General features: G+C 40.8%; 1 protein-coding gene across 1 annotated transcript in view; it reads right to left on the bottom strand.

The window, feature by feature from the left end:
• abhd18 (abhydrolase domain containing 18) overlaps positions 1–3155 on the bottom strand; it is a 110471-nt gene extending 107316 nt beyond the window's left edge. The window contains exon 1 of the mRNA XM_080035120.1: positions 3047–3155. The gene's annotated coding sequence lies outside the window, so the exon portion shown is untranslated. The remainder of the gene's footprint in view (positions 1–3046) is intronic.
• Positions 3156–5195: the final 2040 nt, after the last annotated feature.

Raw genomic sequence — 5195 nt, forward strand, 5'->3', positions numbered from 1 at the left:
TGCAATATGAGACCCCTGTCTTTTCAAAATCTCACTCTGTGACTGAAAACTAATGACAAGTTGTCTTCAGGTGTGAGTTGATTGTCTTTAGATGTAAGAGGGTTTCAGTCTTCAGTCTTTTCAAAGTCTTTTAAAAGTCCTCTAGTGTAAGCCCAGCATAAGGTGACAGTTTCCATTGTAGAGCCTGATTGATCTTTTACCAAATCCATTTTCCTCAAGTGATCACAGTTTAAATTATTATATAATTTCTATATTAATTTTAGGCTATTTAATGAGGCTTGTCTGTGACTTTGGGATCACACAAGTGAACAGTAACGATCGCGTGCAGCCGCAAAATCACATTTCAACCTGACAGACATCTGTTCAGTGGCACAGACGTTAAAAAACTCCTGTTTATAAAAAAGAGAATGATAATACAAATAGGTTTTTTAATCTGAATGTAGAGCAAGTTCACGCTGTGTAAGGTGGCCGCCTATATGAATGACACAAGGGCTGAGAACTAGGCTACTGATCAGATAAATGATCGATCAAACGTAAAATCATTAGGAAATGATAAAAACATCCCGATGGAGATTTCTATGGAGTGATTTTGCTTCAAACTGTACAGGGACGCGTTGTGACAGTTGACACTCTTTCTTCACAGTGACACTCTTTCTTCAGTCGGAGCTGCAGCGTAAAGTGAAAACAAACTCAGGTCAAACCACCTATTCAGCAGGTTAGACCCACGGCCTATGTTACCCAGAGTTTCCACTAACTCAGAGCGAAGCAACTATGAGTCGCCTCAAAACCCACTTATTGAAACAGGCCTCTGTCCTGAAACCGATAACCAAGAGTTGCCCATCCCAGAGTTGGTCAACTCAGAGTGCAGAGTTGAACTCCGAGTTTATCAACCTTGCTTCCTGAAACAGGCCTCTGGCTTCACACAAAAGTAATACTATCAACCCCTCCCACTCCCTTTACAGGCTTCCTTCCATTAAAAATAGCCTCCATGAGAGCAAACAGACAAGGACAGAATAAAACAAAAGATAAACTAATGTGGCCCCCAAACAGCATCTTGCATAGGGGCCGCAAAAAGGTAAACAGCCCCCTGACACTGTTATCGTATTTTCTTTTTCATTACGTGATCCTTCTCTTGCTTCTGAGTTGCATAGCATTTAGTTACCGCAATGACACGAATAGAGGCGCCGCACCGTCTAAACGTTGCTGGCAGTGGCTTGCTCGTTATGTTGTGGCATCAGAATAGGATAGCAATATTATGATAATTCCGGTAAGATATCTATAGCTACTGATGAATGGCATTTCGACAGTAAGAGTAGGCCTACATGTCAGTGATAAGTTAAAACTTCAAAATAAAAAGTGAAAAGTGAACCTTCATAACAGAAACTAACGTTTTATTAGGGCATTTGATTTGGGGTCGTTTGTAGAATCAAAGCAATGACACACTCGCACACATCAGATACTACGAAACAAACTCAACAGAGCCCGGCTCTCTTTTTTATTCTGGTTCAACATAACACAAACCCTCGCTCAGAGCTAACCGGTATCACGAAGGAAGTTATCAACCTCTTATGTTGAACGAGGGTTTCGGCTTCAGGCTCTGTGCGCGTCCTCATGAAAGGGGGCGTTTGACCCGTCATTTGACTCTGCATCCGCACAAAATGGACTGATCTTGTGCCGCTAACTTTACACAAACGGACTGATCGTGAGCAGCTGAGTAAAACAAGTGTGTCGCCAACTTCATTCAAGAGGAAGAGTGTGTCAGTCTGAATTATTACAGCACAAATCAGAGAGCCGAAAAAAACTCTTACTGCAAATAGGCTAAGGAGAGTGGAATGCTACCAGCATGGAAATTATTTAATTATCTTGCCGATCGTTCTCGCAGTGCGTAACGTGACATTATAAAACAATGAAACGTTGAACTCGGATTTAAACACTATACCATTTAGCCTAATATATATATAGGCTACTTTGCTATATTTATAGCACTACGCCTATAGTCCCACACTAAAGAATGTAATTTAAGTCTGACACTGTCCCCAAATGAATAGCCTATGGAAAATCACCTTAGTTTTGGGCCACATCATAATGAATACAATTTTGATTTAGACTATTAGCCTTTTATTTGAGTCTTACAAATACCAATAGGCCTACATTAAAAAACCTGCAATCTGTATTTTTCGGACAAATATGAATCTACTGTGAGAAGCTTAACCTGAGTCTGCAGCGATGTCCGCACTGTGACAGCTGTCACCTGTCACGTCCCAACTGTAATCGCTACTGATGAAAAGAAAGAAGCCTACAGTGAAATAATGTTGCAAACTGTGATTTTATAGAACGCTTTATTAAGAGCCAGTGTGTGTAGATCGCCAGGAAACCATTTGAGGTGAGAGCATAGAGTAGCGCTGCATACAGTAGGTCTAGGCTATTTAACATTTTCTGCATCAATAACTGTATGCATGTGGCAAAAAGCCCCAGCGCGATGTTACAGTTCACTCTGCTGTAAGCCTTATGTCACGGCTTCGTTTCGTTCATTAACTTACTGATCAATGAGTTTACTGATTTAACGAGTTTCCTCAGTGAGAATATATCGCTCAGACAATATAGTCAGGTCCGCGGGATTTCAAAATGTGTAGTTTCCTTAGCTTAATCTTCAGGAATCTTTGGTCTGAACTGGGCTTTAAAGGGCAGCGCTCTAAGAGCCGAAATTAAGCTCAAACTCTGAAACAAAAACTGGTCTGAGCAGGTTAGCCGTGCAGCCTCTGTTACCACGGTGATCTAGCCAGGTAGAAAGAGAGCCACCTTTCGTGAAAACTCTGGCTTTAGACTCAACAGACCTCGCTCAGCCCTTAATCTCGCTTCGTAGTATACCCCTCTGCTCTGAGACTGTAAACTGTTTGGCCTGTTCTGTCCTAAATTCAATTTAGCTAAGTTAGCTAACGTAGGTAGCCTTGATCATTCATTATTACAGATGGATTCATAGACAGACAGGCGGGGAGTGAGTATGGCAGACAGAGTAGAGACAGACAGGTGACGAATGTAACACTACCTCAAACTGTACAGGAACTTGTGTAATCCTTGTTCAGGATTTCTTCGTACACCTAGCTAGCGTCCTCAGAGGGTGAATAACATGCACAAGAGCAATTGTATGGCCGCTGTTATGGACTTCCGGTTAGAACATTCAAAATAAACCTGTACCAAAGGCTAGATCTACTCATCTCGTCATAAAATGTTAATCAGGGCAGCTTACTGATCATTTCAACGTTTGTAATATTTGAAATATATGATTATCCATACATTTGTAAAACGTAGGGGAAAGCAGCCTAGCGTTTACGTTTATGAAAATCCAGTATTCTAGATGTATGGCTAGAACAAACTGCAGATAATGTTTCCGGCCCCTATCTCACTGGGCTGCGACTGTTTGCGACAAGTTGGAGACTGCATTCGCGAGGGAGTCTCTTAACTGTCTCCAAACGTTCGCGGAGGTCTCAATTTCCTCGCAGGAGTCGCAGAGCCGCGCAGTCCTGTCGCATGAATTTTGAACATGTTCAAAAAAAGTGTGCGACAAATCTAGTCTCAAAATAGTCAGAGTGGTCGCATGTGTCTCAAACGCGTTGCAAACCCTTCTCAATTTAGTTTCCGCGAGTCAGAAAGTGCGAGCAATGTCAGACAACTTTGCGAGGGATTGGCGACATATGAAACTAAATTGTGACTGATTTGAGACAAAAATTAGACTGACATTCCGTTCGTGCGACGCTCGCCAGACATAAATGCGACCTCCTGGCAAGTGTTGGGCAGGACATTCGCAAACGTGTCGTGAGGAACCAACTCAGTGAGACTGCAAGTGAAAATTGTGCTAATTCGCATATTGTGTCGCAATTTTGTGTCTCCAACTTGTCGCACACTGTCGCAGATATGGGCTATATTTGCCTGAATTCTACAAAACAGTTTAGCGATCATAGCTTGGGTTATCATCATATCAAAATGACCTATTGTGTATAACATTACTGACAGCATCAGGCAACATTAATTACCTAATTGACTACTTGCCTTATAATATTATAGTTCTCATTTATTTAACAATTAAAATAAAAAAAGACCCCCATATCTTGGGACCTTGGCAGTACCAGGAGAACAGGCTTGACTGGTTAGTGGTTACCAACCCAAATCCACACAGAGCTATTCTCACCATTTTCAAAATCAAAATACTTTTGTTTTTCCTTTAAATGTACAAATACTTTTGATGAGTTATCTTGAACTTAGGATGGTTATATAAATGTATCCACTCAAATGTGATTTGTCGGTGAGTGGCTAAAACTTCAAAGTTACCGGTAGCTAAAGATGGAGCAGATAAATATCTTGGTTCAGTAGGTGGTTTGTGTTTGGATTTCAGCAGTCAAAACCCTTGTCTATATTCACAGATAATTTACCTTTATCTCCATCCTCCGGCTAATCAACATGGCAGGTGTGAGGTCAACGGCCTTTTGCATCTCTTCGTATTGCTCCAAAGGACCATCTCACACTAGATTCAATTAAACGTGTGTTTTGAGTGACCTACGGTAGTTACATACAGTATGTAGTAACAGACCCTGGCTTACAAATCGCACATTTTTACTATACTACATACTGCAGCTGTCAATAAAGAGTATGTAGTTTGTTAGTACATATTTAAACTTGTGTATTTCATGCCAAATAAAAAAATTGCACCCAGATTCAATAGGATATCTGCATTTGACATCATGTATTGGGACCAGGTCCTCCGTCAAGGTGGGGGGGCACTGGGAGATCCTCAGAGGGAGAGTGAAAAAAACTTCTCTTTCAAGGAGGGAAAAAGAGTAATTTGGCTGCCTTGCTAAAACAACCTTACTGGACACAAACTGTTTTACAAGATATAAAATGTTTATTTAGTAAAGCCTGCATTTACGTTATGACTGATTTACTAATGACACTCTATTGTTAATGCCCCTGATTGGGACATCCTAAATATTTTTCTACCATACTCAATATCATTAAAGTATGGATATTACAATTGCAAACACACTTGAGTCAGTATTTGTCACATGCCTAATGCTATTTCACCTTGACCACCATGGAAAATCATGGTCTGTCCAACCGTTTCATTTTGTCATTCCTTGGCCTAAGAAGAACATAGATCTCATGTTGCTATTAGACAGCACACACTGACACTATAGTCTGTA

The sequence above is a fragment of the Ammodytes marinus genome (assembly GCF_949987685.1).
Source record: "Ammodytes marinus genome assembly, chromosome: 10".
Classification (NCBI taxonomy): Eukaryota; Metazoa; Chordata; class Actinopteri; order Uranoscopiformes; family Ammodytidae; genus Ammodytes; species Ammodytes marinus.